This window comes from Dipodomys spectabilis, unplaced genomic scaffold (genome assembly GCF_019054845.1).
Source record: "Dipodomys spectabilis isolate Male_0828 unplaced genomic scaffold, ASM1905484v1 ptg000146l, whole genome shotgun sequence".
Classification (NCBI taxonomy): Eukaryota; Metazoa; Chordata; class Mammalia; order Rodentia; family Heteromyidae; genus Dipodomys; species Dipodomys spectabilis.
In genome coordinates this window covers 2,017,501-2,042,005 of record NW_024870823.1, presented here as the reverse complement: position 1 = coordinate 2,042,005, position 24,505 = coordinate 2,017,501, and positions in this window count along the sequence as shown.

Genomic DNA, 24,505 nt, shown 5'->3' with positions numbered 1-24,505 from the left:
GGAGAGTCTTTTGAATTTGTCTGCCTGGGCTGACTCTGAACCTCAATCTTCAGATCTCAGCTTCCTAAGTAGCTAGGATTATAGTCATGAGCCACAGCACCTGGTGTATGGCTTTTCCTTGTCTTTGTTTTCTCCTCTCTTCTCTCCTACCAACCACCCCTACAGTAGAATGAGAATTTAAAGACACAAAGCAGTCCAAGTCCAGAATTACCCTAAAATCTTTATTATCTTTTCTCTCTGGTCGTTTCCACATTTCTTTTCCACACCAAATTCAAAGGCAATTTTTGTGTGTGTGACTTGCCCTTATGAAGCCTTTCTAGCGCTTATAACTCCAGTTCTCACAGGAACAAGATCTCTCTTTTTGTTGTTGTTTCGTTTTGTTTGCATTCACATTTCGTAGGTTTTTCATCAGAATTGCATGTACAATGGATCGTTGAGACTTGGGCGTAAGTAGCACTGACCTCAGGGAGCAGTCAGCGGGATTTGTGGCACAGAGGAGCTTGAGAGTACCTTTGTTCGCTGAGTATCTGGCGTGTAAGGAGCATCAGTGCCTTTCACAGAGGCAGTGTAGCATCTTCTCAGCTGGTGATTGGTTAATGGTTAGGTAGAGGTTAGACTCAAGAACTTCTGACCATCCATTTTATATAGACCAAATGCGTAAGAGCCATTGATGGCAGCTTATCATCCCATCCCACCCAAGTTTCTTTTGAATACTGGAGCTTGAACTCAGGGCCTCATGTATGCTAGGCAAATGCTTTACCACTTGAGCTGTGCCTTTTGCATTTCAGTTTTGTGGATTTTTTTTGTGTGTTTGTTTTTGTTTTTCAGATAGAGTCTTAAGCTAACCTTGCTTGGGCCAACCTCGGACTATGATTCTCCAACCTATATCTCTCCAGTAGCTGGGATTTCAGGTATGTACCATCACACCCAGCTTGTTTTTGATATAGGGTCCAGTTAAGTTTTCCTTGGATAGCCTCGAAATGAGATCCTCCTATCTCCCTACCTCCTAAGTAGGAGGGATTATAGGGATTTGCCAGGAGGCCTGGTCCAGCTCTTATATTAAAGAATTCAAGTACATACACTAAAGCTTTACAAAAGCAGGCGGGAAAGAAGAAGTTGTGTTTTAAGTTTTGTCTCATTTTTTACAAGTCATAAAGGGAGAAATATGCCTCTGTGCTGCCTGTGTGTGATATGTTAAGTAAATGTCCTTTTGTCTGTAGTCATAGCTCCCTGGTCAGATGCCTCAGTCCATTCCTCAGGCAGATTACTCCTTCTTTAGGATAATAGCCCTTGTACAGCCCTTTTTGAACCTAACTTTTCAGAAACCAAACAATAATTGCTGCATTTACTCTTAGTGATAATTGCTTGGTTTCTGAAAAGTTAGATTTTGAGAGGCCAATAGGGCTGGACAAGGGTCAATTCTGGTCCATGGATGGTGATCAAGGAGGCAAAGCACAATCCTGGCCTCTTTCCATCAGGAGACAAATGGAAATCTACCACAGAAATGTAGTTCTTTCAGCAAACCATCCAGTCTGATCTTTGTTACTTTTTGTGAAAAAAATATAAAATAAGAAAATAAAAAATATGTATCTTTTTTCTATAAAATAAATCCTTTGCAACCTAGAGCCTCTCCTTCCCCATTAGCTGACGATGCCCCAGCAAGAACTACTTGGAACAAGTGTTCAAATAACTCACCTTATCTAGGCTTCTCTCTGGACAGTAGAGATGGAGTATTACTCCACAATACAGCCTTCTAGAAAGAGACTAGAAGGAGGTTCCTCTTTCTACTTTACCTAGATAACTCAGTGGACTCTATGGGAGAGCTAGATGCCCTTCCTTTTGTAAAGGGACAAGAAGAAACTTGTGGTTGGGTTCACATCTATCATACCAACTACCCAGTGATTAGGATTGTGATTTGAGGCCAGCTTGGGCAAAAAGTGAGTGAGACTTCCCCTTCCCTCCTCACCATCTCATCCAACAAGCCATGTCTGGTGGTTCACATTTGCAATCTTTTTTAATTTTTTTAGTCGGTTGTGGGACTTGAACTCTGGGCCTGGGTGCTGTCCCTGTGCTCTTCAGCTCAAGGGGAGCGCTCTACCGCTTGAACCACAGTGCCACTTCTGGTTTTCTAGTGGTTTTTATTGGAGATAAGAGTCTCAAGGACTTTCCTGCCTGGGCTGGCTTTGAACGGTGATCCTCAGATCTCAGCCTCCTGAGTAGCTAGGATTACAGGTGTGAGCCACGGGCACCTGGCAACATATTTGCAATCTTAAGTATAGAGAAGCACAAGTAGGAGGATCTTGGCTTGATATAGCCAAGGGAAAAACACAAGATTCTGAAAAATAACTAACCAAAAGGACTGTGGTTATGGCTCAAGGGTTACAGTGCCTTCTTTGCAAGTGAGAGGCCTTGATGTCAAATCCCAGTACCACTACAATAAAAGGACAGGGAGAGAACATCTGTTCACATACCCTCCCAACACTGCATCAGACAGGGCAAAGCATGAGAAGTAAATGGGACAATGAGAGTAGTGGTTGATAAAGACCGCCCCACACCCCACAGTGCTCCTCAAGTAACAATGAGATGTCAGAGTCCCTTATGTTACATGTAAGGCAGCCAAGACACTTGTATGAAATGATGTGAAGAAGACAAGTAGGCATCTGGGCAAAACTGGGGTAAGGCATCCTTGACATTCAGTTATTTGCTCCCATCCCAGCGCAAAGGATGTACCACAAAGGGTGGTACACGGGCCGGTAAGAGTTCCTGCCAGGGTTTTTTCTCACCATGTTGATAGTCACCCCAATGCAACAAAAGCAATGATAGGAAACTCCTGGCACTTTGGTACACATCAAGGCTGGAGCACCAGCTGAACTATCAGCATTCCACATCCTTGCAGGAGAAACCCTTTCAAGAATGCCCTTGCTGAAGCAGGAAAAACGATTAGTTATATCAAATATTGAGACTTCTCAAAATAGTCCGTGTAACAACCTGGGAAGTTTGCATAAAGTACTCTTGCTATATTGCAAAGGATGATGGTTATCATAGGAAAGCACAGAAAAATGCTTAGCAGTTATTTGAGTTGCCAATTGAATGAATGAGCCACTTTCTAGTCTGAACTTTTTTTTTTTTTTTTGGCTTGGAAGAATGAATAACAAAGACTGCTTTTTTAGACTGGGTATTTGGCAGATACTTTCTCAAAAATGAACAAAGGGAGCCTGTCACTTCAAGGAGAACCAATGATACTATTTGTTGCCAATGATAAAGTTTGAGCTTCAAAGTCTGAAAAATAAAACTTCAGACCTTATAACTTATGAATATAGGCTCTTTTCTTCAAAAATAACTGACTTCTGATTATAAGGATGAATATAATATAGCTTTTCCCTAACATGGTATGTAAGATATGTCAACACTGGGAATACTCATGTATCTCAATAAACCAAGATTTTCTAATGGCCAGTACATTGTTTTACAAAACAGCACATGGAGAAAAGGTCCAATATTAGTGTATGATGGAGCTGGGGCTCCTGTAGTTCATGTGGCTAGCACTTGGAGGCACTGGGATTGATCCCAGGGCCTAAAGTCATCCCATCCCTAGAGTCATTCTAGAGACCAGTGGACAGAGATTAGATGTTTGTGAACCTGGCTTTGGGTTCCACATTGCAGCTAACATTTAACACACTTGTTTTGTTACATTATTTTAAAAGAATATCCCCAATTATTTAAACCAGAGTGTTGTACACTATTCCTTTTCCTAGCTATGTATCTTTGTAAAAGCCAGTTTTTATTCTTATGCTTTAAGCAAAACAACACATTACAATATGCTGGATGAGAAGCAAATATGAAAGTTCAATTCTTCTATTAATATAGACACTTTTATTTAAATTGCAAACATGCAGAATAATCTCTCTGGCTAAATATTTTATTTTAGAAGATGTATTTTTTTCCAACTAGGAATATATTATTTATGTTGGCATGTAATAGGTTCATTATTGTTGTTATACAATTAATAAATACCTTAAGTTTTCCACTGGAAGATAGAACCTCTGTATATTTCAGGAGTAAAAGGGATCCTGGGACTAAAGAGTTTGAAAACCACTTCGATATACCACTCTGCTCTCCAGAAGGTACAGGGGAGGGAAGTACCTCTTTCCAAGTTACCCAAATAACGCACTGCTGTTATTGTTTTATTTTTATATCCAAATCTCCTCTGCCCCCACCTGTTAAGAAGAACAAAAACCACTAAAACTGAAACTAGTCAGGCACTGATGGATCAAGCTTGTAATACTAGCTATTCAGAAAGGCTGAGATCTGATCATGGATGTGAACCTTGGCAGAAAAGTCCTCAAGACTATCTCCAATTAGCCAGCAAAATGCTAGACTGGAGGTGTGGCTCAAGTGGTAGAGTGCCAACCAAGAGTGGAGAAAGACAAGTAAGTTCAAGTGCCAGTACCAGAATGCACCCAGAAAGAGAAGGAGGATGGGAAAAAGACAAGGACGGGGAGGGGGAGGAGGGGGAGGAGGGGGAGGAGGGGGAGGAGGGGGGAGGGGGAGGGGGAGGGGTAGGGGGAGGAGGGGAGCGGGAGGGGGAGGGGGAGGTGGTGTCAGTGTGTACTTCTGGAAATTAGGTTTCCAAAGAAGTGAATGTAGCAACTTCTCTAGAGACTGCAAGGCTGACCTAGGTCCCTCTTCCTCCGCAGGCAGCCTGGTAGCAGTTGCCAGTTTCTTTATAATTCATTGGTTTAACATTCCATCACCTAGCCCACTCACAGAGTCCAGCACCCGTCCTGGAAGCTCTTGTTTCTGGAGCCTCAAACTACAAAGGGTCTTACAAAAGCTTTGGGAGGACCACTGGTCTCAGACGCCCTCTCCCTCGCACCCTCCATGATAATTGTACAGGGAGTCCTGTCCTCGGGCTCAGGGCTAAAAAGAAAGAGAATGTAAATCTGTCCTAGGCCATGTGCTAGAAGCTGCTGGAAGAGGCCATTTCCCTGTTAGTAAACAGGGCCACCTGGGCCATGTTTCTCTTCCTTCATAACCTGTGGGCATCTATTGATTGCACATGCTGGTCCCTCATAAATTAGAGCAGGGATGCCTTCCGGTTGCTTGAACTGCATGGATGGAGAAATTGATTCACTAAGACTCGATGCTCGTGGGCGTAGGGTACTGTGCCACATAAATGTGAAGAAAATGTATCTTTTGGGTGCTGGGCCACCCAGGCAACAATGGTAATGGCTGAGGCAGCTTCTGGGCATGCTGCACCCTCAAATTAGGTCCTTTCTTCCTAGTACACTACACACTGACAGGAGTGCTGAGCACTTGCCTCCACCATCCATCAGCTTTCAAATGGGCAGGAGGAGGTGGGCCAGGTTCCTGCTCTATGTCTCACCATGAATGGGAACCTGCAAGGAGAAGGGATGCTTTTCTCTTAAGCCATGGTACATAGAGAGTATGGGTTAGGCATTTAGGGCCCTGTGATCTTCGGCAAGTCCCTTAACCTTTAAGAATTTTAGCGTCTCATCTGGAAATTAAAATAATAGCACCTACTTGGTTGTCAGACTGGAGGAAAATAAGACCTGCTTGGTGCCCAGTATATAAATACTGAAACTGGATTTAAAATAGTTGAAGAACGTGGCAATAGTGGCATCAGGACCGAAACTGTTTTTCTCCCTCCCATTTCTGAAATCTGGCATCAGGAGCTTTCCACCAGTCCTATGAGCTAGGACCTCACACTTTATGAAGCAAGGCTGTTTGTTTATAAAATTACTTAAAGGTAATTGTTTTTAAAGAAGATGCAAGGCCATGGAACTCATAGCTCCATAATGTTGGAAATGTTTCTCTTATCGCTTCATCTTCTTGGGACTCTCCTTACTTGGCTTCTAAACTTAAAATTGATTTCTCAAGGGACTTCTCTAAAATGCACAGAGAACATATAACATGACAGCATAGCTTTCTGTTGCACTAAAAACCACCACCACGACCACCTCCACTACCAACCAATGACACCACACACACTCAACTTGACTCATGCATGCCCATGCCTGGCAGAAGCCTAGTGTTTGTGTGGAATCGAACAGGCCATAGACAACTGGTTTCATTGTGTTTCCATTCTGGTTCCATCCCATTTCCATTCTGTTTTGGCAGTTTTACCTGTGGCCTCCCATGTTGCCAGTGCTAATTAAAAATAGGATAGAAGGACAGTGTATATAGCTGTCTTCTCCTGGCCTTACCCATTGTCCTGGAAATGATGTCTGCTGCTGTGGAATGGAGGATGTTACAGTTTAAGTATGAAATGTCTCCAAGAGATTCATGTATTGAAATCATAGTCTTCAGCTGGTGGCACTATTTTGGGAACGCCTAGAAACTTTAGGAAGTAAGGCCTACTTGGAGGAAGTAGGTCACTGAGGACATCTTGTCCCTGTCCCCTTTTTGTTTCTCTACCCCCACCCTGACCTTTAGGAGGTGAACAGGTTCCTCTGTCATGCATTGCTGATGCCATGATGTCCTGCCCAAGCACATTGGACCACCCAATCTTGAGCTGAGCCCTCTGAAATCATGAGAGACTTAACTTAGTCTCTCGTGTTTGATCACAGCAATGAGAAAATCCAATTAATACAGAAAGTACAGTGGGTTGAACTATGGTCCCTAAAAGACACTATATATGAGCTCTTAGAAAAATACTGTTGGGCTAGGAAGGTGTCTCAGTGGTAGAGTGTTTGCCTCACATGCATGAGGCCCTGGGTTTGATTCCTCAGTATGACATAAACAGAAAAAAGTTGGACGTGGCACTGTGGCTCAAGTGGTAGAGTGAGCAAAAGAAGCTCAGGGACAGTGGACAGTGCCCAAGCCCTTAGTTCAATCCCTGGGACTGGCAAAAAAAAAAAAAAATAGATTAAGAAAAGGAAAAGAAAAATACTTTCAATAGCAAATCCCAGAATTTTTTTTTTAATGTTCCCAAGATTCCTCCCAAGTCAAGGAAAGATGAGAATGCCATGACTTCATGTCATAGTCACTGAACTGGGGCAAACTGGTGTTATCTAGAAGAGCCTGCCTCCTGCACACAGCTAAGTCTGCTAGTCTGTGGAATGCTGGCCACACAGGACAAAACAAGATAATCTAGCCAGTCACAACTTATCTATAATCTAGCCTATAAACTCCTCTCCCTATAGAAATCCAGTGTGATAAGGAGCTCTGTGGAGAGGAAAAGTGCTCTAGGTCTATCCCGCTGCCATTAGATTTCAAGGGTAACTCTTTGGCAGGGGACATGAAGGATAAAGGTGCTACCAGTCCAGCTCATTGCCACTAGATCTTAGCAGTACGGCAGAAGGTGGCATTCTTTCCCATGGAATCTCCCCTGTAAGTCTTGTTCACTGCCTCCAGGTCTTCATTTCTGTCTCTCTGATGCCCTAGCACAGTTGGGCTAGAGGTGCTATATATCTGGAACCAGTGAATCACATCTGGGAACCTGTGAATATGACTTACTTGAGAAAAGGTGTTTGAAGATATAATTAATTTGAAGATGTTGGGGAAAAATAATTGTGGATTACCTAGACGGGGCCTAAACACAATGATAAGAGTCTTTATGAGAGAATAGAAAAAGACTCAGGCATAGAGAAGTCCATGTAAAGATGAAGGCAGTTGGGGCTGGGAAGGTAGCTCAGCGGTAGAGTGCATGCCTTGCAAGCATGAGGCCCTGGGTTTGATTCCTCAGCACCACATAAACAGAAAAAGCCAGAAGTGGCGCTGTGGCTCCAGTGGTAGAGCACTAGCCTTGAGCTGAAGAGCTGAGGGACAGTGCCCAGACCCAGAGTTCAGGCCCCATGACCGGCAAAAACAAACAAACAAACAAAAAAAAAAAAGATGAAGGCAGTTAATGCAGGTAATGCAGTTAATATTCTGGCTACCAAAAGCTGAGGAAGGCAAGGAAGAGTTGTCACCAGTGTCGTTAGAGGGAGTATGGCCTTGCTGACAAGGCTTACACACTGTGAGAGAATAAATGTCTAGTATTTTAGCTCACTGTTAGGATTTAGATATAGTTTGTTCCCCCAAAACTCATATATTGCAGACTTGATCCTCAATGTACTGGTGTTAAGGTGATATGGTCTTTAAGAGAGGTAATGAATTCATGGGGACTACTTTTAGAAAGACTGGATCAGTTACCACACCATACCACACCATACCATACCATACCATACCATACCATACCATACCATACCATACCATACCATACCATACCATATCATACCACAGTGTGTTCTGAATAATTGAATCTGGCTTCCATGATTGCTTCCTGACTGTCTTTTCTGCCATATGATTTCACTTTCGGACAGGTGTCACTGCCATGTGATGCTGTCTACCATGATGACCTCGCCATAAGTTGATGCTAGTATAGTGCCATGTTCTGGGACTTCCAGTAAATGAGCTAAATAAACCTATTTATAAAGTACCTAACCTCTAGTATTTTGGCATAGCAACTCACAGGAGACTAAGACAGTCATTACATTTGTGGTAATTTGTTACAGAAACTCTAGGAAACTACTACAGTGTCTTGTGAGGATGAACCTGACTAGGGTTCATCTTCCACAGGAGATGCTTTCTCTCTCTGTGTGTAGGATTTGCTTGAGCAAAAACCTCACTGGGTCTAACCCATAATTCTCAAGGACTTCTAACATTCAGATAGGACTGCGGTTGATTACCTGTCCTGGAGAAAGCATCCCAAGGTACTTTTGGTATCATCAGGAGACAAAGCCCAAGAGAAATGAGCTGAATTTTAGAACTAAACAAACTACTTGCACACTTGGTGCTTTGAGTTCTTCATCTATAAAAATAAAGCTAATATTGCTTACCTTGTAGGCAAGGGTAGATCTGACAACTGAAACTTGTATTTAAAGAGAGAGAATACAAGTTTTAAATCCAAAATTAAAATACAAGTTTTTAATCCAAAATTAGTGAAATGGTCTTAGAGGAGTTCTGAGTAAGAGAGGAGCCCTAAGCCTTAAGCTAATACCTTTTCTATCCATTAAATGCTGATGAAACATGGAGTCCCAGGGGGTAACCAGATCTTATTCTACGAGATGCAGCTGTCTGAGGTGAGGAATCTAACACTCAAGTGTCTACTGAAAAGTGCATAGACATATATTCACCACAGAAAAATGTCTTGAAGGAAGCATTCCATGGCAGATGACTGTCATTGGCAGGATACCCATTTCCCCCTCCTTTTATGAATGTGTGTGTGTGTGTGTGTGTGTGTGTGTGTGTGTGTGTGTGTGTGTGTGCTAGTGTAGTATCTTGAACTCAGGGACTGGGCATCATCTCTTAGTTTTTTCTCTCAAGGTTGGTACTCTACCACTTGGGCACAGCCCCACTTCTGTTTTTTTGCTAGTTAATTGGAGGCAAAAGTCTCATGGATTTTTCTGCCCCCACTGGCTTTGAACCACAATCCTCAGATTTCAACCCAAGTAACTAGGATTATAGGTATGAACCACCAGACCTTTTTAGTACTAGATAAAGAGATTTTTGTGCGAGACATGATAGCTCATGGCTGTAATCCTAACTACTTGGGAGGCAGACACTAACGGATCAGAATCTGACCATCTGAGGGGAAAAAGTTCAGGAGACTCTGTCTCAACCAATGGCTGGATGTAGTGGTACACCCAAGTTGTAGCCCAGGCTGTGCTGGGCAATAAAGGGAGATCCTATTGATCCATTGATTCTTGAAAAGAATCAATGCAACAATGGAGGCATGGCTAAAGTGGTAGAGTGCCTGAGTTCAAAATAAAAATGAGAAGAGCCTGTGGGGGGAGGGGCATATGCTTGGCTAAAGTCTACCTTCCTTAGCATCTCTTGCAGCTAGGTGTGACCACGAGACTAGGTTTGGACAAAGAAATATAAATAAACAAGAGTAAGGGACTCCTATAATGTCTGTTTATGGGAGCATGTGATGGACAAAATTGTGTCTCCTTCAAAGTCATATAGGAATCCTACAACTTCAGAATGGCGCCTTATTGGAAGTAAGCTAAGCTGAGGTGATTAAGATGGGCCCTGATCAGTTATCAATAATATCCTTATAAAGAGGGGAAATGTAGACACACAGAGAGAATGAAGTCACCATGTGAAATGAAGGCAGAGATTGGGGTGATGCTTTTACAAATTAAGGAACCTCTAAAACTATGAGAAGCAAAAAAGAAGGCCCAACTCTGCCAGATTTTTAGCCTCCACCACTGTAAGAACTGGGAGACAAATACTGCTGCTCCGTGGTGCTTTGTTTTAGCAGCCAACAGAAACTAATGCACACAGGTGCCTTTCTTCGCTTTTCCAAGTCACTTAGAATAGAGATAAGAGATCTGTTTTTTCATTAGGTGTTTTAGACCATGAGGAAGAAGAGCACATTGAAATACGGGTGGTCAGAGAGTTAGAAGGATCCTGGGATCCTAAAATCTTCATAGGTTTGCCTCAGAGCTTATTTTCCTGGGAAACAGAAAGGAAGGCTTTGTCATTGTTACTGTTTGGTCTTTGAAGACAGGCAGCTGAGGGCTCGAGGGGTAGAAATCTTGCGTGGCATCTTGGTTCCATCCCCAGCACCAAAGGATAAAGTCTCCCTGGGTAAGGCAAGTTCTCCCTCCTTCTTGCTTAATGATCTACCCTGGGTATCCTTAGCCAGGAGCTCCCCTTGGACCAACTTCAGTTGCTTGGTAACCCTTCCTTCTGAGATTTGCCTCCCAACTTTGTCATGAGCTACCTTCTCCTCTGGTTACCATGGTCTAGCTCAGTGGAGGTGAGCTGTGAGCTGTGAGCCACTTGCAGCCACCTGGCTGACCCATTCGTTTGAGTCAGCCCATAAGCTTCCTTCCCATGGTTTCGTCAGTATAGCACCAGGCATCTTCAGAGTACTCCAGGCCATCACAGGACTCACAGGCCCCTGGGCATCTCCTCTGAGAAGGACTTTCAGGCCATTCGTGTTTCCCTAGATGTGGCTTTGATGGGGCTAGGGGCTAGGATTTTTCCAGCAGACCTGACATAGTGAGAAGTCCCTTGGATCACTGGGAAAGCAGGCCTGCCTCTAAGTATGTAAGATGGCCTGCTTATTTTTACTTGGTCACTGTTCCAACCACAACAACTTGTTTCTAAAGGTGGGTTGTGTCTGCCTGCTGGAAGGAGGCCTGAGCTCACCACTTCCTCTTCCTTTCTGAGTGTTCCATTACAGGCTGATGACTGTGCTCTTACCCAGTTCTCTGCCCCTTAAAGCACAAACACAAACACAAGGTGAAATCTAATGAGCAGTCCTGGAGGCCGGTGATTTGCAAGTGATTGGAGAGCTGTGGGTGAACTTATATGAGTCGCTTTTCCATTCCCTTTCATGGAAGAGAACACTACACAGTTTTTAATAGACTTTAGGAGTCAGAAGGACCCCCATTCAATCCTAGATCCTCTATGCATTTCTTATCTGAAACAGTAGTCAAGAGAATCATCATGTCATGGACTCGTTGTCCCCCTTTGGAAAATGGAACTAGTCCTAAGTGTAGCCATGAAGTCTCAATAGGTAACTACTTATCATTTTTTGAAGGTCATACCAGTTGTGTCCATAACCATAGGCATTTATAACAACAACAGAAACTCACTGAATGTCAGCTCTTAGTGGCAAAATCCTTTTCATGTCCAGGTGCTGTGGTCAAGAAATTGCAGTAGACTCAAAAAAGAACTGACTGGCAAGGTGGTGGTAGCAATGGAGACCATTTTAAAACTGTTATTGAGATAATTGATTCTAGGTACAGCATGAGTATGTACAAGTGTTGGGGCTCACCAAAGGGTGCTCTAATCCACCAGTTGTTGTTTAGACCTGCTCACCCTTCTGTTCCTGTCCACACTGGCAAGTGATCCTTTGGGGATGCTGTTGTTTGCATATGGTTTGAGTATGTCCCTCAAGGGTTTATGCCTTGACGCTGAATCCCCATTGCGAGGTATGAAGAAATTGGAAAGCCAGGCATGGAGGTGTACATCCATAATCTCAGATGCAAGAAGGTGAACTAAGAAAGCTTGGGAGTTTGAGGCCAGCCTGCTGAAAACCTGTCTCAAAAGAACAGTAAAGCTGGGCACCAGTAGCTCATGCCTATAATCCTAGCTACTCAGGAGACTGAGATCTGAGGACTGCAGTCTGAAGCGAGGCCAGGCAGAAAAGTTTGTGTGACACTTATCCCCAAGTAACCACCAAAAAGCTGAAAGTGGAGCTCTGGCTTATGCTGCAGAGCACTAGCCTTAAGCACAGGGACAGTACATAGGTCCTAAATTCAAGCCCTTGGACTGGTACACACACACACACACACACACACACACACACACACACACACACACACTTGCAATCTGACTGTTGTGTTTGGAGGCCCTTCAGGAAGTTATGAGGATTAAATAATTTCCTCAGGGTAGAGCCCCATGATCAAATCCTGCAGGCCACTTATTTTATTTCTTTATTTATCTTTGCTACTTCATGGACAGTCTGCTAGAAGTCAGACTGATTTTGGGTTGCATTCTACCAGTAATTTCTGAAGAGGTAGAATTTGTATTTACATGAGCAAACATATTACCTTTCATATATAGACATAGAGTTGTTCAATTACCTATAAGTAGTTGGACAAAGGACTTTAATTCATCTTGATTGATATTACCTCTTTCATCATTCACCATCCCTCCCAAACCTAACCCCTCCCCTCAACTCTCTTAATTGTGGTAGGATATACATTGAATATTATGACTGAGTTCCCCTCCCCTTCCTCTCTTCATTCGTCTACCCCTCTCCTTGATCACCCATGTTATCTTTTTGAAGACAGCTCAAATTAGGTTTCTGTTTATGTTAATGGCAACCAAAGGGGTTGTGACTAATGCATCTATTTACTTTTTATTTTGACAAAAAAAACCTTGTAATTTTTACATTGTGGCATAAAACAAGACTCTCGACATGTTTGACAACATATCTTTGACAGTTCTATTTCTGACAAGGACATGCTGGGAAGCTGTGGGAACCCATTCTCAGTGCTGGTCTCCTCCTTTCTACATTCAAGTCCATTCTGAGCTATACAAATGTATGCTAATGATTTGATGAAGATGGTGTTCAGAGCTGTACTTCAAGGAGATTAGCGCAGGATTAGAGTAAGGAGAAACAACACACGAAGAGACCACTCAGGAGGCCAGGATAATAGCTCAAATGAGATGCATTGAGCATCTTCAAAGGTGGAGGCCATAGAAATGGAAAGCAGAGACCCTGCAGGGGTGGGATGACCATGGTTTGACAAAAGAATAGAAGATAAAGGAATCAAAAGAAAGAGCTAGGCTTCGGTGGCTCACGCCTGTAATCCTGGCTACTCAGGAGACTGAATTCTGAAGGTTGTAGTTGAAAGATAGCCCAAATCTTCAAAACTGAGAAACTCCTTTCTCCAATTAGCCAACAGAAAGTAGGAAGTAGATGTGTGGCCCAGGTGGTAGAGGTCAGCCTTGAGTAAAAAAAGCTAAGAGATAATACCCAGGCCCTGAGTTCAAACCCCAGTACGGACAGAAACAAAAAACAAAGCTTTCCTCTACAGGATTCTCCAGGGGCTCTCCCACCCTGTACTCCATTTTGTCCCAGATTTCTATCTTTTCAGCATGTTCTGCTTCTCATACTTGCCGTGTCCTCTGCTCTGGACACTAACTCCAAAGGTTCTTGGTTCATCACCCACTTCCTCAGGCCTGCATATTGCATCAGAAAGATTTCCCCTGGACCCACTTACTAGCACTCTGCTTGATTCTCCTCTATAGTACCTCACCTCCAACCAACTATGTATTTATTTCTTTTCTATCTCTTGGATGAAACCTTCTGAGACCATTGGCCTTTGTTCACTGCTGGGTCCTCAGCATCTTGGACAGAACTGGCCCTGTGTAGGCAGTGAGTGAATATGAAGAGGTATGTCTTGAACAGTGGTACCAATGATGAGACATTGACAGGTGCAAAAACCCTAGAGATCAGTGAGACTAGGGCAGGAGGAGGGAGACGGCGAGTCGGTGGTTTAGAGCTGTGGGTTTAAGGCTGAGTGTGCACTTGGCAATACTGCCCGATGACTCCAGTGTTGGTCTGGTGCTCCGGAGGATCCAGAGTTGAGAACCTACTGTGGTGCGATGTATCAAAGGCTGGTGGATGTTTTAGAGTTGGTAAAATCCTATGGAGACTGTGGAGAAGGGCTGGGGACAGAGCCCTAGAGAAGATCTTTGGTCCAGGACTTCCCTGACTTGCAAACTACATGTTTCCCATCTTCCAACCCCACAGGGTTCCAGGCAAACTGAGCTGGTGGAAGGAGAGGGAAGAATAGTTGAAGAATGTAAATCTAAGCAGCTTGGATTCCCCCCACTCCCACCCCGAAGGACTTCTTCTTTCTCTTGCCCTAAGAACAGTTTGATTCTGACCTTCAGAGCTCAGAAAGTCTGAGTCACCTCCAATTCCCCCCCCCCCCCATCCACACTCTGCCCCCTTCCCCTCCATCCCCCCCCCCCCACCCCCGCTCCCCACCTCATAGTATTTGATAGCTTCCTGTTAAACCAGGTAACTGGTTTGGTTCCAGGACTTGGGTCTCAGTCCAGGCCAACTGGAGAAAGTAGAAACCCTTAAATTATGGAGTCTTGGGACTTAGATGGTGCTCTGAATAAAAGAGTTCTCAGTCAGGGACCATGTCCTGCTGATCCCAAGGTGGAGCTTGATCTTGTAAACAAATCTGCTGCCACTGTAGCTAAGGACACAGGAAGCTGCCTCTCCCCTTGTAAACACCACCAGCCAGATTAGTAGCACTCTTGGAAGTTGCCAGCTCTTACCAGTGGGTGCTGAGTTGTGTTCAGAACTAGAATTCAAGTGATGGAGATTGTAGCTGGGTATGCAGGAAACCAAGAGAAAATTCCCCCAAAGAGCAACTTCAAATTTTCTGCTTGAGATGGAGTGAGTCCTGAGCCAGGTGTCTGGAACTTTATTGATTCAATAGAACAAGTTAGACAATAAATGAGAAAAACACCTGGTAAAATTGAAATATGTAAACACAAGATCTTATCACTGGATCTTATTTAAATAAATAAAAAGACAGTTGCTGTCTTCAGAGAACTTTATGTTTTTTTTTTGTGTGTGTGAGAGCAAGACATACATCAAGCTAATGATAAAAAGTTAACTATATTTGCTAAGCAATGTATAAAGAAGTAGAAATAGGTGTTATGTCAACTCCTTGACTCCTAGACCTATGCCCAGCTCCCCAAACCAAAGCACACATGGCTTCCCAATGAGTATTTGAAAAATGCCCTCATTCATCCAGGGTAGAAAGGGTGGGGAAATGTTTCTTGTCTCCTTGCTTTATCCACAGACCTTCTGAGAAGACGGAGTTAAGAATGTGGCAAGCCTGGACTTTAATATGTTGCCTAGAAATTTAATTCAGTAAATTTGATTAGGCCATCTACCTGAGGTCTAACCTAGCATTAGGCCCTATGAGGATCTAATAGAATGTCCTAAGCCAGGAGCTGGTGGTTCAGCCTGTAATTCTAGCTACTCAGGAGGCTGAGAGCTGAAGACGGCCCCAAAGTATAAACCTTAGTGCAATCATCAAAACAAACAAACAAATAAATAAAAGTCTTTGCTCTTAATCTTACTGGATTGATTAAAAAACAACAACTTTGGTCCTCATAATGAGGTCTTATATTACTAAGTACAATAAGATTCTGAAAAAGGGGAATGCTAGTATTTTAAGTAGACTTTATACTTATGAAGGTTGAAGCCATAATTAGACAGACTAACAAGACAGAAGGAAGCTTGATGTTTCAGAGTATAGTAGAATTAATGAGTATGACATTTGGAAAAACAGTAGTGAGACTTTCTGCTGAGATTCTACTTGAGAGGGCAGGAGAAATGCTTTATCTTTCCTTTAAAAATAAGAGCTGTGGCTCAAGTGGAAGAATGCTAGCCTTGAGCAAAAGATGCTCAGGGATAGTGCCAAAGCCCTGAGTTCAGGCCCCAGGACCAACACACACACACACACACACACACACACACACACACACACACATGCACACACACACACACACACACACACACACACACACACACAAAACTTTCTTATACATGAGCCAGGTACTGGTAGCTCACACTTGTAATCCTAGCTACTCAGAAGGCTGAGATCTGAGGATCCCAGTTTGAAGCCAGCCCAGACAAGTCCATAAGACTCTTCAATAAACTACCAAAAAACAAACAAACAAAAAAAAAACCGGCCAGGCACCAGTGGCTCATGCCTGTAACCCTAGGTACTCAGGAGGCTGAAATCTGAGGATCATGGTTCAAAGTCACGATTCAAAGCCAGCCTGGGCAAGAAAGTACATGAGACTCTTATCTCCAATTAACCACCAGAAAAGTGCACTGTGGCTCAAGTAGTAGAATGCTTGCCTTGAGCTGTAGAGCTTAGGGACAGTGCCCAGGCCCAGAGTTCAAGCCGCACAACTGACCACAAAAAAAAAAAAAAAAATGCTGGAAGTGGAGCTATAGCTCAAGTGGTAGAGTGCTAGCCTTGACCAAAAGAAGCTCAGGGACAGATCCCAGACCCTAAGACCAGCAATCAGTCAATCAATCAATAAACAAACCATGGTTCTTAAGATGTTTAAAGGCTTGCTGAGTGCTACTGGCTCATTCCTGCAATTCTAGCTACTCAGGAAGCTGAGGTTTGGAGGACAGGTTTGAAGCCAGCTGAGGCAGAAAAGTCTGAGCAGTTTCATCTCCAATTCAGCAAAATGCTGGGTTGAGGCATGGGTTTAAGAGGTAGAACAGCAGCCTTGAGCAAGTAAGCCAAGCCAGTGTGAAGCTCTGAGGTCAAGTCCTGGTGCTAGTAAAAAGAGAAAAAAAAAGGGGGGGGGGGGTGGGAGAAATCTCTATACTCTAGGATGTGAGCAAAAATCATGAACTCAAGGCATTTAAGACTCAATGTGGAGGCCTGTGGTGCTGGTGGTCGGTATGACTGAATCCTCTGGAGAGGTGAGGTTATGCTGTAGTTATAGTGAATTTCTAAATCTCAGTGGGTCGATTCAATAAGCATGTATCTCTCTCAAGCTATGTGTCCTGTGGAAATGGGGTGAGGGTAGGTGCTGAGCTCTCTCTTAAGGACCCAGCTGATGGAGAGTCTACCTTCTTGGATTGTTACCATCTCATCATGTGGCTTTCAGATTGGCTACAGGCTGGAAAGAAAACTAGAGGGTACTTATGATAGCCAAGAGTGTGTGGTTTTTATCACTTCCGCCAAGCCCCAACTGGCTAAAACCCAGGCATAGTGAAAGACACAATGGTATATATTCTTTTCCTTTCTTCCCTGAAAGAGGAAACGTGCAATGGCATTTGATAAACACATAACATTATTCTTTAGATCATGACCCATGGTCCAAAAAATCCTACACTATTAATAACATTTTTATTTTACTAATCCTTGCAATAATCCTGTGAAGCAGCCTTTACTGTCATCTCTATAGGTAAGGAAAGTGAGGCAGAAAGAAATGAAATCACTTATTCAAGGTCCCTCAGCTAATGAGAAGCACAACAGGGACTCAGGTAATTAAATTTCTATTCTTAAGCACTATGCCATAGACATAGATAAAGTAGGAGTCAGGTCATGATCCCATGTACCCTGTACCTCCTTCTAGAAGCTTAGAATGCTCCTAGCAGTGGTAGTGTTTGAGACTTTCCAGTCCAACTTGCCAATATGCATTCCCGTGGCATCAATTGTATAAATATATTCACAATGCTATGGACCTGTCTGTCTTGGTATCCCATCTGTTCAAAGGAATGTGCATGAGAGCTTGATTGTGTATAAGCTTTACGGGTAGATGCTGTTTCTAAATGCAACACATATTGCATAGGCATCAGCAGTCCTCAGAAGTATTGTGTCCTCTATTTCTGTCCTTGGGTGAGACATCTTGGTTCCCCTGTCCTTAACTGCTCTCCAGCACAAGTTCTTCTCATTCTTCAGGAACAGAAGTTAAGTGAAATTGCATTTTTCTCCTAAATCAATGTAATGGAGTAGATTATGTACAGACAAATGGTGGGGAAGACATTGGCAGCTGGCCCCAGCATAGCTGAGTAATGGATGTACTAGGAATCCAAGTTATCTTAAACGACAGAATTATGCAAGTTTCTTTATGTAACCCATGTGTCCAAGGTCAACCTAGCCTAGAAACCACAGAAGGACTGTAATTTCCATAACATCCAGTCTTGAAACCTAATATGAACAAAGCTTTTGTTTATTTTGTTCACTGCTATACAGGGAGTATCTAGAGTCATGGTTGGGATATGGTAGACATGGAATATATGTTTATTATGTGAATTTGCTGACTAAATCCTGGTTTTCTTTGGAGATACTACTGTGTAGTGGTAGAGTACCAACTTTAGAATAAAAAAGATGTAGGCTAAAACTTTGCAAGCCATGTGACCATTTGTAATTACCTGCCCTTTCTGACTACTTCCTCATAGCTAAAAAGCTAAAATGAAGTTATTATTACTCACCTCTTGGGTTGTTATGATAATTCAATGTCATAATTGGTATCAACCACTCAGTACATTGCAACTATCTATGATGTTAGTCTCTATTTAAAAAAAAAAAATCCCTAGAACCAGGTACTGGTGGTTCATGCCCGTAATCCCCACTACTCAGTAAGCTGAGGTCTGAGAATCAGGGTTTGAAGACAGCCCAGGTCGATAACCAGTGAGATTCTTATCCCCAGTTAACCAGCAAGTTAACCAGGAGCGGAGCTCTGACTCAAGTGACAGTATGCTATCCTTTAGCAAAATAGCCAAGCAAGAGCTCAAGACCCCGAGTTCAAGCCAGGAGGAGGAGGAGGAGGAAAAGGAGAAGGTGGTGGTGGTGGTGGAGGAGGAGGAGGAGGAGGAGGAGGAGGAGGAGGAGGAGGAGGAGGAGGAGGAGGAAGCAGCAGTAGCAGTACCCTAGAGACTCGATCATTCCTCCAACTTCCCCTCAAGAAAATTTTGCAAATCTTCAGGTCAGCCTTAGGTGTCTTCATCATTAAGTAAGTCTTCTTCACTACCAAATCCTGCATTTGTTTCAGATTCTCTACCAAACCTCTCTGTTCTCATTTCTTACGGTATTGTCTGTTACTAAGCTTTCGAGTACATTTTGCCCGGCCCACCCACTGTAGGGTACTAATGTCTCAAGCTAATGCAAATAATCATCTCCTGCTTCAGGCCAGTAACGATGACACTGAATCAGTAGCCTTGAGAACTACTTTCTGAAGCTTTAGGTATTGGAGACATCCACCACAGCCCACTGACATTACTCCAGGACTGTCCATTAGGCCGCCTCACGGAGCCTCCTAGGAAGGAGGCAGAGGAAGCAGAGCTGCATCACTCACGGCACATGTCCCACCAGGCTCCGCACATTGAGGGCATCCTGATCCTCTTGTTTCCACCTGTCCCCAGGTCCTGCTTGCATATTCTCGGTGCCCCATAGAATGTCTGCCTGGCTGTGCCTACTTCAGCTCTCCACCATTTAAGCCACCTGTCTTAGAAGTCCCATGTGATTCAGAGTTAATCACATTCACAGGGTGCTGGATAGGGAACAGAGGCATACCCCAGCTGTTACTCAAAGCCACTCCTCCTTACAGAAGTCAAGGACATTTTTTTTTTTAAATCAGCAATGCTTTGTGCCTGCCAGTTTCCTTTTCTCTTAGAAATAGTCCTTTCCTGGTGGCTCCTTGTCCCCTTGTGTGAATGGTGCCTGGCAGATCCCTTCACCGGCCCTCTGTAGAACACACTAGACCTGCCTGACCCCCAGCCAAAGCTGGCTTGGCTCCAACTCAGATCCTTGGTACCTTTAAAAGGGAAAAATTAAGCTTGAAGTTTTTTGTTGTTGTTGTTGGTAGTGGTGGTGGTGGTTGTGGGGCTTGAACTCTGGGCCTGGATGCTGTCCCTCAGCTTTGCAGCTCAAGCCCTCTACCACTTGAGCCTCAGCACCACTTCTGGTTTTCTGAGTGGCTTATTGGAGATAAGAGTTTCATGAACTTTCCTGCTAGGCTGGCTTTGGACTTTCCTGCTGGGCTGGCTTTGAACCGCAATCCTCAGCTCTCAGCCTCCTGAGTAGCTAGCATTACAGGCGTGAGCCACCGGCACCCAGGTAGGCTTGAAGTTTTAAAGAATTAATTGTTGAGAAGATCAACAGAGAAGATCAACAGAAACTTAATATGGAGATGACAAAATGAAGGTCTTTGATAAACATTAGGAACAAATACTGATTGAGATAATTTAGTAAAAAGCAAATGTGGAAAGTTCTAGACTTTTAGAACAGATGGGAGAAAATAGCACAGAAATTAGTAATGAAGGCGTTATCTGTAGAGCTGGCATCTGATATGCAAATATGAAAAAGCTTGGAAACTCGAAAGACTTGGGAGAGGCCCTTTTGAGAGCAGGTGATAAAACAATGCTGGAGCTGGACTAGAGTTTTATGCCCCTGTCTCTAATCTTCAAACAGCCACATGTTACTGAGGGGGAAAAAACCCTGCTGGCCTATGCCTAGTCCCTTCCTCATCCACCCAACACGCTAGGAGGAAAAGAGGCTGTCCTCTCAAAGTATAACCTTGCAAAATATAATTTAATATTTGTTGTCGCAATGTTGGGGCTGGAATCAAGGGCCTCATATATGCCAACTACCACAACTACAACTACCACTGAGCTACTCTTCCAGCCCCACAGTGAGTAATTTTAAAGTGTTAGCAGAATCCTTCAGCCACTTTAGAAGAGAGTTATAGTGGGCACTGTAAAGACGTTAACCACTTGCACTATCTTGTGCCAATATTATCTTCTGGGAGCAGTGTTTTTCCTTCTAGGGGTGGAGACAGAGAAGGGAAAGGGAAGAAAGGCGTCTGAAGGCTGAGAACACGGTGAGAGACTGGAACTGGGTGTGTGTGTGCGGGAAGCCAAAGGACAAAGACAACGAAAGAGATCATTTTCGTTTTTATATGTTTGGCTGGTTGCAAATCCCTCTGTGCCCCACACAAAGGGTTGGGTGAGTGAGTCTTTGTCAAAATGAAGGGCTGGACTCTGCAATTGGATGTACATTGTACGAGTCAGAGGCAACATAGGAGAGAGGATGAGCCTATGTGCTAGAATTTGGACAATTCTGGGAAAGTAGCTCATCACCAGAGTGATTTCCCACACCTTCTCAAAATTTTCAAAATTCCCAAAGAGGCTGCCGGGCTGTCTGTAGATGCAATAGGTACACAGCTTCCCTGAGAGTAAAACACCAGGAAGACCCTGACAGACCTCTGCAATCCAGGCAATCATATTGTGCGCATGACTTGAATCAAGGCTGTCATATAGTATCACACTTAGAAATGTTTTGAATAGCATTACAGTCTCTTGTTCCTTTATTATTTTTTTACACAGTATAGATGAACCCTAATTTAAGTCTATAAAACAGCAATGTTTCCAGACTTTGTTGAGGGGTAAGGAGAGGGAAGGTTGTGATTATAATCACCACTAGGATAAATATCTGTGCAGTATATTCTTACTAAGCAACAGTTGTCCATCCCAAGACAAAAGCATGTTATTTTAGATTGACAAGGATGGGCAAATGTGGCTTCTCCAAAGAGACTAGCTATCGAGATAGTGGCCAGACCATATATGAAAACTGAGCTCTGACCACTTCCATCAGAATTTGGTCAGTAACTGCCAACTTCCCTAAAATTTGCCCCTCCTTCCAGTTAGAGAAAGCCAAATATGCTCCCCTAACCAATCATGTAGGGTACCCTGCTCTAGTTAACCCACTTCCAGCTTTCTCATGCCAAACAGCCTCCAATTTGAGCATGCTTGCAGTTTCTCCTTTTAAAAATCACCATAAAGCTCTCCCAGTTCCTGGCCACTCCCCTTGGAGGCTGCCAAAACTCACCATGGTGGCTGACTCCTCTACTATAACAAGTTCTTTATAAGTCCCTCTCTCCTATCTTCTTTTGGGTGAACTAGAACCCAAGGAAATATCACAGACAACACTGCCTCACAGCTTTTTCTATCACAAGCCCTTGAGAAATATCTGGCTAATTCTAGACGTATGTCTAAGATATGACCACATACCAATCACACAGGCCCCAGACTCTTCCCGGACTGTTTGGTGCCTCTATGTTAGTTGCAACAGCAGAAGCCATGAAAAACAAAATCGCTGCTGAATTCAAACTGTTCCAGTCCATCATGCTGCTGTGTCTTGAGCCATGGTACCATGCCAATTACTACCACAAACACTGCAGTCACTTTTTAAAACATGGCCAAACTCCAGCAGGGCCAGCCAGGCCTTAAAACACTCAGGCACAATAGTCAAAGCAAAGAAGTGAGTGTGAGTAAATAGGAATCTGCTCTGGAGTTATGCAGTCATGTGTGGGGCAACCTGAAGGCTAAACTTTTGTGGACTGACTTGACCTGTCATTCTCTCAGAGCTACCTGGGTAAAGAGAGGGTCAGAGATCCTGAGGTGAATCAGACCCCATGTGGACTTCATTTTGATTGAAACTGTGGTGATTTTCTGCATATTCTCAGGCAGTCACAGTTTGGGGTTATGGGTGACTGTCAATCCAGGTTACTTGTAGCAGCTGTGGCATTTCCCATACCTTGTAAGCCTCTCTGAGTTCAAAATGTTATCCAGGACTGTCAGGATACAAATGTTTCCCGACAGCCTTTAGTGTGTTCAGCACTGAGGTTCCTTGATGTATTGACAATATTTTTTAGTCGGGTGTTGGCTCAAGCCTGTAATCTTAGCTAGTCAGGAGGCTGAGATCTGAGGGTCATGGTTTGAAGCCAGCATGGGCAGGAAAGTGTGAGACTCTTCTCTCCAATTAACCACCAGAAAACCGGAAGTGGCACAGTGGCTTAAAGTGGTAGAGCACTAGCCTTGTACCAAAAAAGCTCAGGGACAGGGTCCAGGTCCTGAGTTCAAACCTCCTCCTGGAAGGACACATGATAAAGATGCACCTTGCTCTTAGGATTCCTTCACCAGAGTTGTGTCACCAGGCTATCAGGGAAGATGCCTACATTCTGGAACCCAAAGGAAAGGTCTGTTAAGTTTTTCCTCTGGCTTAATGTCTGGGAAGCAGTACTGTCTAACATTTAAACAGGCTCTGAAAATCGATTTCAGCACTATTTACAAAACATTCTTGATTTAATCTCTGCAAACCTTCTAAATTGGTACGAGTGTTAGGTTTCTCTCCTTTCTGAGGTTCATGGAGGTTAGCTATACCTATGAAGGTGCACAGGGATTTTTCTGACAGAATCCACAGGGATTTTTCTGACAGAATCCACAGTGGTGCTTTGGAAACTGGAGGTGGGTGTGGGTGTAGCTGGGGATGGCCATAGCACAGCTTGGCCTTCACTAGAGCTGGTGTTTTCAATTAAGCGTCCTGAGATGACCAAGAGTGTGACGGTGAGGGTTTCCAAGGCTCACACGGAGGCTCCTGGCTGGAAATAGCCTCTGAGTAATGAATCTCGAAGGCCCAGAAAGGGAGTGCCTATGTGAAACAACTCCTCTGGTATGTTCACGGAATAAAAAGCAGGAAATACAAGGAGTTTGCTGGTTACTAGGGCAGCCCCTGACATGCTCTTGAACTGTAAAGAGCCGGTCAGTTCCTGCATGTAAAAGTTTAAGAAAAGAGCAAGTGAAGACTTCCCACTTCCACTCACTAATGCAGCCAGCTGCAGAGAGGGAAACAAATGAGCTTCTATAGGTGGAATCCTTTGTTTGAATCCAGGTTAATTTGGCTTTCTCTTTACTTAGAACCCAAGACAGGTGGCTAACCCCTTAATGCTTCCCGGAAGGCAGGGAGTAGGGGCCTGTGGGAGAATGACCATGTTGAGATGAAGGGAGAATGTGTATTAGTAGTTTCTCCTCAACTAATCAAAGACGAGTCAAGGGATCGAGTCAGATACTGTGAAGGGTACTAAGCCAGTTGATCTAAAAGATGGAAGGGCATTTTTCTGCAGTGAGTTCTCACTGCTTATTACTCTCCATGCTGTGTTTTGGTAATGAATCCCATCCACAGTCCAAATAGGAATGGACCAAGTAACAAGCAGCCTGTAGCAGAGTCCACAGGGTGGACATGGGGCAGGGGCAGACCTCCTTTACTGCCTTCTCCTGATCTGTCACTGCCACATCCCACATGGTAAACGGAATGCCTGGTGATGGTGGAGGAGGCCCTAGCCCAGCTCTTGTCTCTGTTCCCCAGCAGCTGTCTCTGTACCACTTCCTGTCTCCCGGCTTCTCACACTTTCCCCAGTTTGCACAGGGATGCAGACTAAACTAACATATGCATGTGTACCTTCTCACCTTCTGGTTAAGGTACCCCAGTCAGGCTCCCCACAGACTACTAAACCTTTTCTGGCTTTGCAAATAGAAAGGGCAAAGAGATCTGGAAGCAGGGGACAGCCATTCGTCTGGCTTTCCTGTTCTCTGGTCCCATTTTCTCTAACTACCCAGCTAGGTAGGGCCCCA